This window comes from Corvus brachyrhynchos, unplaced genomic scaffold (genome assembly GCF_000691975.1).
Source record: "Corvus brachyrhynchos isolate BGI_N302 unplaced genomic scaffold, ASM69197v1 scaffold152, whole genome shotgun sequence".
Classification (NCBI taxonomy): domain Eukaryota; kingdom Metazoa; phylum Chordata; class Aves; order Passeriformes; family Corvidae; genus Corvus; species Corvus brachyrhynchos.
Window position 1 is genome coordinate 7,322,489 of NW_008237447.1, and position 11,215 is coordinate 7,333,703.

An 11,215-nucleotide genomic window follows, 5' to 3' on the forward strand; every position below is an offset into this window, starting at 1 on the left:
GAAGACCTCAGTTCCTAGAGATGCTCCCAGAGATAGTCCTAGAGATGAAGATGAGGAGGACCCTTTGCTCCCCAGGAAGGAGAAGGGCCTCTGTTCTTAGAGATGAAATGCTCCCAGAGATGGGTCAAGAGAACTTTTGTTTCTGAATGGCTCAACCTTAAAATTGTACCCCAGTAATTCAAGAGTGGACCCTCGAAAGCAGTTGTGGGAAAAGCTGCAAGTCGTGGGAAGGGACTCACATGCAAGCAGAGAACCAACCTGGGCAGCTGGCTCATTGTGATAATTTCTCCATAGCATGAGCAAGAGAGACTCCTCTTCCTAAATGGACTGAACAAGGTTATTCTGGAAGTGGTAAACAGACTGAACAAGGTTATTCTGGAAGTGGTAAACAGACTGAACATCTCAAGTGTTGTCTTTTTACATTGTCAGTGGGAGAAGGGAGAAAGGTGGGGGGGGGAGGAGAAGTGCTCTGAAGGCGTGGTATAATTTTTTTTTCTTCTTTTGGTCTGTTAATAAACTTCTTTATATTCTCTCAAGTTTGGTGCCTGCTTTGCATCTCTCCTAATTCTTATCTCACAGAAGGTAAATAGTAATGAGTATTTTGGACCAAACCACAACACTAAATTGGTGCTTCTGCCCGGTTACAAACCGAACCCGCTACATATAAATATCAAACTGTCGCTACAACAGGAGCTAGAGCTCAGACAGAAGCAATCTTTGCTTATAAAAAAATTGGTATTTTCCCAGTAATGTTTGTACATGTAGCACAAAGATGAACAGCTCTCACATGAAAGACAACATCAGAAGGATTTTATCCCTCTAGGTACAAAGTTCTTCTGATATGTGAAACAGCACTAATAAATTCTCCATCCATTCAAAAGCAGAGATATAACCCTGGGTCATCCCTGCCTTGGATTACTTAAATGGCTGTTACTTGAAACAACAGTCCCTTTTTAAAGTACTTACAACATGAATTTGTATAGGGTAAAAGATTTTTTTTTTCCCCCGTGAGAAGGAAAGGTTCTTCAAGAGAACTGAGTTTCAATCAGGATTAAAATTATTTATTTTTTTAAATTCAGCTCCTGAACCTCCAAAACCATAACCAGGTATTAATTCACTTCTAAGTCAGATGATACTGAACTCTGTAATGATAGGTCCTGGGACATGAAAAGTAGATTTATGAGTTAATTTAACATGCATGCTTTTTCTAGGATATTTTTAGTTTTATGCATATGCTCAAGGCATACTATTCAACCAATTGATTTATGAAAATAATATTCCTATACTAACTTAAATGTGGTTCCATACTTCAGAATCATGTTAAATTTGACATTTTACATTCTCTTCATTTCAACTGAACAAGATTTTGTCAACAGAAAAAATCACCTTACATAGAAAAAGTAAAATTTTCAGTGTGTTTTCATTAAAAGAAGATTTGGTAATACTTTCCTTTTATACCATCAAACTTAATAAATTGGTAGCTTAACTAAGTGAATGGATAATATTCTGTGGCAGAGAACTGGATACAAGCTTCTTTACAGTATTCCTCACTGTACTTTCTAAGTGTATTCTAGGTATTAAAAAAAAGAAACAGCCTGTCCCAACTCAAAGATAGTGGGGAACATGACTCCCTAATCCTACTCAGTCTGTAGTGAAAACCCCATTCCAGGAAATACACCTGGCAATATCCCAAAACCAGCAGTAAACTCATGTTTATTAGGTTCTTTCCTTTTCATGCATTTTTCAATAAATCAAGCCCATGGTTCCTTTCCTCTGACTTCAAGGCATTTTCAAGTTTTTATATTTTTGTTATACCTAGAAAATAATTTCTTAAATGTAAAACCAGTAAATTTTCCTCACAGTCTCAAATTTTGGATTACCTTTGACACATGGAATGCAAATTTGCATTCTATTGTCTTGAAAACAGGTTTCGAATGGGGTTTTTTTGGTTTTTTTTTTTTTTTTTTTACAGAATCATCTTTATGGAGCACCTTCTTCCTTTGGTTGGCTTCTCTCAATCATTTTAATCAAATCAAAGTCAAATACACAAGTTTGAGGTAATGGTTTTGAAATTTTAGCTAAATTATTAAGTTGGAAACTAATGAACTAGAAGTTTATAGCAGCAGACAGCACTGCAATTATCAGCTATTTCAAAAATATTAGTCCTATGTAATATCATTAAATTGTTAAAACTCAACAAGTGTTTTAAAAATTGCTTATAAATATCATATTTAATAAGAAGTTTAAAGAGATAGCTATTCATTCAAAGGCTTTAAAAAACTGCACCCACATCCTTTTGGCTACAATATATTCTCATTCCCTTATCAAATTATTGTCATTTGGCTACTTTGTTTTGGTCCCTTGCCCAGAATAATCTATCCATCAAATGAAATTTCACAGGTGCAATATTTACAATGAAAAACATATTTTAGGCATTTCTAATCATATAAAAACCTTCTCTCCAAGAAGTTTTTTATTAAATTAAGCGTATTTTGAATCCCCACATATTTTGCTAAACTTTGATTTTTTTGACCACAAATTGGGACCAATTTCTCTCTTCCTCTCACGGCTCTTTTATTGGGGCCATTGACACCTCTTTCCCGAGCAGAAAGATTTCAAGGCATTGCAACTCAGCTTCACAGGGGAGGACAACATAATCAATATGAATGAAGTTATATTTAAAGCACAAATATCCTTGGTTTCACATATATTCCTGTGGAAATTACACCCTCTGAAGATCTGCAAAATTTCCAAGAACCTGTGCCCAACACTCACCCCTTCAAGCTTGCCAGGCTTTCTTAAATTCCCCTTCACTTGTGGGGCACTTTGTTTCCACTCACTTCAAATATAAACATGTACTGAGGAGCTGATAACAGCTCATTTGTTTTACTTCTGCAGGACAGAATTGGTTTTCCAGGGTAACAAAGAAATCCAAGCAGTTTCTCTAATGTGCATTAAAATGCAGTAAAAAGAGTGAATTTAGATGCAAAAAGAGTTGCAAAACAAACAGAAGGAAAAATGTAAAATATATAAAAATGACCAAGTGGCTCCTCAAGTGAGGATCCCACCAAATGCCAGAGTGACCTGATTTCCCCTTTATCTAGGGAAATCTGCTTCAGGTGTCAGATCAACCACACTACAGAAAGGTGAAAAAACCAGAAATCCTGTGAGAAGATCCTTTTTCGTCACTGCCATGAATTACAAGAGTATCCGTTTGCTTGGGCAGCCACTGCACAGCTAGGGGGGATATTTCCAGATGTCCTGCCCAGAGCTGGAGGGCTCGGAGCCACAGAAGCTCATGGCACACACTGTGCTTCCTGCAGGCACAAACACTCCAGGAGAACAGCTCCTGATGAGAAATTCCAGCCAGTGCTATCCTGCAGCTTATCTCACCAAGCTGACAGACCTTGCATAAATTGATATATTAGTTCTTAAAGAAAGTAATAGTTTTCTCTAGAGATATGACAAATTGTTCTCTTCTTTAACTTCCCATATATTTATGAGCATATTTGTTCAGGACAGGACTACAAATCTAAGTTTACAAGAGACTGTTTTAATTTCCCCAGTCTCCAAAGAGCAGCAAAGCTGGAAAACCTGATCACTCTGTCTTTGATCTTCTTTACTTGTAGACAAGCTGTAAGAGATTAAGCTCTTTTCCCATTACTTAATCATTTAAAGTGATACTCTACGATTCCCAAGGGTAAATGAATTAGGCTGCTGATCAGTTTAGGAACTTTAAAAAAAAAAAGATTGGAAGATTTATAGAATACAGTTAGCTTATGCAGTTCAGATTAGACTTTCAGAAATCCTTTGATAATTCAGGGGGATAACTTCTATTTAAACCAACATCTAGAGGGAATTAAAATGGCTACTTTTTAATATCATGTAAATTGCTTATTTTTATGATTAATCTTTCTCCCTGTGTTTCATATTATGGATGTACTTACGTTTTTAAGGCTACATGAAAATGTATGTAGAATCTGGAAAGGGAAGAGTCAGTCCTAAATTAAAATCCTTGATTACTGCTGTGCTGTAAAGCAACAGTTTAAGGTTTGCAAGAGTTGCACCACTTCCCTACATGCTCCACATCCACTGTACCCCAGATCCAACTATAGGAAGCCCTAGGAAATAATTGAATTCTTAAGGAAACTACCTGAACAGTTCCCAAGCTGTATATACATTTTTTAATTTAACTGCATTTATATCCTTCCAAAACCATTAAATTGTCCCCAAGGGAGCCACAGGTAGGCAAAGGAAACTTTCCAAAGGAAGGAGAGGTTTTTTTTTTTTCCCCCCAATACCAGACACTGTGACAACCATACAATATATGATAGTAAATATGTGGGATTACTGCCAGACTCATTCAAGACACTCTGATGTCTTCATCTAGTCAAATATGTTCTCCAAATAAAATTCTATTATGCAGAGCAAAATGAATGCTATATTATGGATTTTGGCATGAAACCACAGTGATTTTTAACTCAGTTGTCTTCCATGAATCAGGATATTAATTGGCATATAAATTGTACAGATGTACATTCTGCATTAAGTGACCTTTTCCTTTCAGGGTCTTACAAAATCATTTATCTCTAAAATGACCACTATGAAAAAAAACCCAACCTCACAATCAGTACTGCTTTGATTACAAATATCTGTACCACTTACTATTCTTAAAAATGTAAAGTATTCAAGCATTTCCAATGGCTTTTCAAATAGACATTAATTTACTGCAAGAGAAACACACTTCCTTTTTACAATTCTGATTACACCCTTAAAAGATCCTCCTTGAAAGGTATAAGCAGATAATTACTAAAATGTGCACCTATAAATTCCAGGTTTAGTGCTTGCAACGGAAGCTGACATAGTTATTCCTTTTTCTGGCTCCCTTGGGAGAACAAACTCATTTGGAATCCACTGCCTTCATCCTTTGTAAATTTAGCAATCAAATTTTTAGATTTCACTAATGATTTTTAGTATTTCTTTATCTGAACTTGAAATTTAGCCATACCTAGAAAAACTCTTCAGAACAATCCAAGACACTTTAAGGCCTATCATTATTATTATTATTCGTTTGCGTGTCATTATTTCCAGTGGCACAGAAATATTCTCAAAATATAAAGCCATACCTAAAACATGTATATCTCCTGCAGCATTGAATGTCTGTCTCAATGAAGGCTTTGGTGAGGGACAAAAGTGTACTCTTTACGGTAAATTTTAGAACCAAGAGTTCCTATGTTTCTAATAAATTAGTGCTACCACGTCTCATTTATCCCTACGTTAGGAAAAATGTGTGGAAATGACAACTGCATCAGAAGGGAGTCACCAAGTCATTATTCATTTGCTCTTCAAAAGGGAGCAAGAGGAAAACAAAACTATGCCAATTTAAGGTAAATAAAACACATTAACAGTGAGCAACCTTACCTTTAAAGAACAGATGTGTAACATTTAAAAAATGGAGAAACATGATACAGTCTCTCACAGTAACAGCTATGTAGTGTAAACTTCCAAAGCCCAAGCAAACCTTTAGCTCTGCTCCTATTTCTAAAACAATTGAGCAGTCCTTGTGCCAGATATTTCTATGAAAGTACCACAAACATTTACCTGTCCTATTTTACTGATTAAAAAAAAAATAACCTATTTCAAAACACAATACTCAGTTCTTAAGGAAAGATCATCAACATCTTTCAAATGTCAGCTGGAGTTGAGGGCTTGTTTTCTCTGCTGATTCTCTGACAAATCCATTGGAAGCCACTCTCCATATTCAGAAGTTATGCCAACTCCTCTTCCCTGCTTCCAAAGCATCAGTGAGGGAAAGATGGAGAGCACTGGTGGAAAAAAGCTCAGCCCAAGAGCTGGGGCTCTGGGTCAGCACCTGGATACAGCAGCCCAGAGAAAGCAGCACTTAAAAGCAAGTATGTGAATTCACACACCTGAAGTCCTTCTACTCATCCAAAATCAGATTTAAAATTGCTATGCCCTTTTAATTACCTAATTTTCCTCAAAAAATCTAAGACTGACATGTGATATAGTGATGATGGAGAGAGCACTTGTGGTTGTCTGAGATAATTTTTGAGATTGTTGGGGGTGGGGACAGTTTGTAAGGAAATTAAACATCCTGGAAACTTAAAAGGAGTCATCAGAAACACACACATATTCATTCACAAGGTGTTTGCAGCAATAAAAAAAGTCACAGAACAAGTAAAATTGGAAGAGACCATTAGCCTTCCCATCAAACTTTCATGGAAACTGCCAAGTATCTACCAAGATGACAGAGTAATGCTGGAGGAAAAAAAGGCAGGGTAGTGGAGGTAAGGGAAAATAAGATGCTTCCAAGATGAACAAAGTGAAACAAACAAAAAGACATTTTTTCTGGAAAATCCCTATCACTTTTAATAGCGATTTCAATAGTTTTCAGAAAGGGACAGTTAGACCTCATCTCCCTCCTGCCTGGACTATGCTTCCAGGCTGAGATAATTTCCCATTATGTCTGTTCAAATATCACAAAGCAGCACTTTACAAAAGCCACTTGCCTGTACCCAGTGATAACAGAGTACTTGCCACACATACAAGAACAGTGTGAAGGAAAAAAGCAGCACACATTCCAGAAGCAGAGATACTTTCAAGTAGAACTGAACTGCAATAACATGTTTCTCCTTCAGTTCCATACACAAGAGAGCAAATGTTTCATTTTGACAACACCAGAAGTTTGACTTATCTGAAAATGTTGAAGATGTACACTGATAGGAATATATTATATTCAATTACGAAAGGAGAAGATTTTTTTGATTTTTATACCCAGGCTGCCACAGAAATCACAATTTTTATTCTGGCCACTTAAGTGTCTCTCCTTAAGAAAGACCAAAATTGGAGTCTCTCTCTGTATTTTTTGTTATAAAACAAGAACACTATTTATTATGCTCAGATGACATCCTGTATGCACTCACAAAAATCAATCTTAATATAATTCTTATGTTCCTTAAAAATCTACTTCTGTGTCTGAGAAACCTTAATTTGATAAGATTTCTGATGGGCTGAGTCAAATAGATATTACTGTTTAATTATTTCTTTGTACTCTCTCATCTCTCTGCATCCTTTCCCCTCTTCTCACCACATACTTAGACAATGCAGGTCAAGGATCTGTATCAGAGGTGTCTGGAGTACTTCTGCATGTAGACAATTCTCACCGCACTGGTGTCCCTTCTCCCTGATTTGGATTATTTGGTTTACAGGAGTTCATAAAAGCAGTAACTGCAGTTTTAGAATTAACCACAGCATCACTCTAGAATGAATCAATATCTGGAGTGGAGGAGGCCGGACATACACAGAGCATATTTTAAATTTAAAAAAAAAAAAATCATAACCTGGAGGATCAAATAACTAGTGACTGCTTTTGTCATTAATTTAAGCTTTTTATTTCCCCTTCCTTTACTACATTGTCTTGCTACTTAACAGCTATTAGTGTGTAATTACAGGCACAGAGGAATACCTGTATTTCACGCAGCCCAGCTCTCCTTGGGGCTTCACAGAGATCTTGAATTAGCAACTGGTTCCTTCAAAAGGTAGTTGAGACAAAAAGAAGTGGTTTTTACAAATTGCTCTGCTCTCTGTTCATGTGCTCTCCTTGCTGCTCTTTCACTTCTAGGAGCAGTCTCACTACTGTTCAAGCAAATTAAAAGAACATCAGCATCAGACAGGACCCAGTTCAGCTAAGGGCCTCAAGTGATCCTTTATTCTCTGCTCCGGCATTCCGTCTATTCCACAAGAAGACAAGGCATTGCTGAAACACTATTTAAAAAGTTAAGTCAGCAGCTACCAGATAATAGCTTGAGAGATTTTTGATCAAGACCCGAACCAATAAGTCTACCATGAAATATTTCATGCTAATAAGCTTCCCTTTTATTTTCAGAGGAGATTTTATTATGCTTGGATCTAGAATGTTAAGACAATACAATTTTACCACTTTCTAAAATGTAAATGATTTATTGTTCTGTCACATTATTTTTTGGATAATATGATAAATTCAATACAATCCATTCCAGTATTCTATAAATATTGCAACAAATTATTAAAGCAATAAAACCTTGTGGCAGAAGTTTAATGAGATCATGTCACATTTGTGTTAAAGCCAAGTGATAAATTGCAGCATCTGCAGTGGATGTCACCACCTTAAAAGGGAAAGTCTGCACATTCTCCCAGCACAAGGGAAAGTTTAAATTTTTACTTGGAGCAACAAGACAAAAATTGCAACAAAATATTAAACATGTATTTCTAGTCACACACTACTCTTCCTTCTAGCGTTGTGTACCAATCCTGTCTGGATGCCATTTAGTATGAAATTCAAATATATGAATATTTGGTAGTATACAGTAGGGTATATTTACCCTACCAAGATTTATTTACAGATTTATTAGGTGACTTCTTAGTTTAACAGGCTTCAAATTACTGATTATATTTAGCCATTTTTGTGGGCAAATTTTTTTTAATATTGTTCCTGAATTTTCTTCTGCCAGATAAAGCTAATGCAGCCTACTGAAAAGTTAATCACTTATCCCATTATCATACAAGTCAAAACAAAAAAAAAAAAAAAAAAAAAAAAATTTCACTGGGGGGGGAAAAAGCCATGGAAAGTACATAGAAAAAATGCCGCACTATTTATTTACAAGTTTGGAAAGGAATTTATATTTTTATGCATTACATTAAATAACAGTTGGTGGAACTGTTTAAGGGGCTGGTTACTTTTTTGTGTAGATGTGTTCAGATGCAAACACACACTTGCTTCAGATGTGCTTAACAATAAGTTGATATCAATTCTTACATGCAGCTGGTATTTCTTCCCCTCTTGTTCAGTTTTGTATGAACAATGAAGGTAGATTGTGTCTCAGTTTTACTGAAACACTTTAATAAATGAAAGAAGATGATTTATTATGTCTTAAGATTATTCAGGGTGAATACTAAATCTTTTACTATTAAATGTTTTCCTAATTGTCTCCTGGAGGAGTTCAAAGTTCCAGTGAGTCATTCAGAATCTCTTCCTACTTATTAAGAATCAAGTCCAGTAAAGGAGCCAGAGTGAACCACATGAATTAGAGACCCAATTTCCCACTGAGAAAATTCCTTTTGAAAAACAGGTTACACTCCATTCATTGGCTAATCAGCAAGGCCTAAATCACCTAATCACACTTCTTCACTTTATTGGATTGTAACAATAGAAAACTATCATACCTCTGTAAAGTGATTTCCAGAATGGAGTTTAGTGCATGCATTTATAAGCACATTACAATACTCAAGCAGGTGTTAATTGTACATACCTCAAGAAACAAGCTCTTTGAAGTCTCAAGGACTTTAAAAAACTAGCATTCAGGAAAAAAAAACAACAAACCAGTTGTGAAATGGCAGTAAATAAGAAATTATGCATTTAAAATTATATTTTATGTATTGATCATACTAAAAAGAAAATATTAAAGTGCTTTCTTCTTAATATGCAACTGAGAATTCTAAAAATCAATTTATTTGCTGCCTGTATTAATTGTACTAAAACTAAACTTCCAGATGAGTATTAATACTAGCAGCAGGCTGGCTCTTTGACCTAATCTTTTATCCAGGTAACACTGCAGCATATTTTTGTGCACCACACCAACTACCAGCCAGTTCTGTCCTCAGTGCTTTCAACAGAGCAGTAACTTCTATTCAGCAGTAAAACATCACCATCCATCACAAAAATTTTTGGATGCGAGAAAAGACCAACAATATTTCACCCTGAACCAAGTTTCTCTTCCTACATCCCTCAGCAAAGCCAGAAATTGTGAGCATGAGGTCCTAAGCTGTGGAAGTTGATACAAAACCTGAAGTTTGGGACATGTCCTCAGACACACCTGCTTGTACTTGCCCTCTCCCTAAAATCCACACAACCCAACCCTCACCAGTGTATCTGTAGCTCATGCTCTGGAGTTTCATTTTTTAATGTTGCCACCCTGTGGTCATTCATAGCGAAGACAAAATAGTTCTCCACGAAAAATGTGGAAAAATATGTTACGATTTCAAAGAGCAACACTTCACAGTTTAACAAGTTGAAAAATAAAGGTCTATCAGAACGTTATGTGAACTAATCCATAATATAAGAACAGTAATTTATCTTCTGAGTTCTGTAGAAATCTTATACTATGACTCCAGTCAAGCCAGAGCCTTCTGTTTGCTCATCTCAGATACAGCAGCATCTGAGCATGCAGCACAAGTTATTCACAGAAACACTACCTCCAACATGGAGTTCATTACTTTACTTGTGTCAGTTTTGCCATCAACTTTATCAACAGGTATAAATGAAGTAATAAAACTTTCACTTAACTTGCCATCTCCCAAGAAAACCAAATCTATATCGATCCTTTGATTTCTTTCACACTAAAATTCCTTACTACACAATTTCAGCCATGAGCTCTTTATGGTCATGCTTCTTTCCCTTTCTGTATGCAAAGGGAATTGATATTGTCTCCTGTTCTAATAATTCAAAAATATATCAAAAAGAAATAATTTCATTTCTAACCACTCTAGGTATGACCCTAATTTTACAGCTTTTTGCAAAAATCTAGAGAGGGAGAAATAGTCATTTAGGAGTTGTAGCTAGTAATTTTTTAGGCACGAAAAAGCCTACTCAATTGGCATTTATTTTTATAATTGGTCACATTAAGTTATTTACTGTTATTACAGACTATCTTGCTGTTGCAAGTTTTACTTTTCAGATACTTGTTGAGATTCCTGAGTACAACAAGATGGAGGGTGAAAACATCCCACAAAACCTGACACCCAAAGCTCAGTCCAATAGCAGTGTACACACCCGGAATCAGCTAAACCAGCAACATCCCGTCTACCTTCCTAATCTCCCTAAAAGGTCCAATGCAGGAAGCTGATTTCAATAGTTTTATTTTTCTCTTTTGTATTTTTGAAGCCTTCAAGTGTAGTCGTTAGGAAAATGAGCTCCCTGACAGCTAGTACACTCCTCCTAAGCATGGGAGCAGAAACAGCCCTAAAACACCCACTATGGTCCCTTCCAACCTGACCCATTCTGGGATTCTGTTTTTCTCTGAAATTTGTAGCTGTATACCACCATGTCAGAACTAAGTTCTTTGGGGGGTTGTGAAAAGGAAAGCTGATACTCACATACTACACACAAACAGATTTATTTCAGCCTGGCTCAACATGGTAATTTTTAAAGTTCTCTGTC

At 36.1% G+C, this 11,215-nt stretch overlaps 1 protein-coding gene across 1 annotated transcript in view; it reads right to left on the minus strand.

The window, feature by feature from the left end:
• The window catches only part of ROBO2 (roundabout guidance receptor 2), a 1,044,784-nt gene that overhangs the window by 978,581 nt on the left and 54,988 nt on the right, over positions 1-11,215 (minus strand). The gene's annotated exons all lie outside the window — the stretch shown is intronic.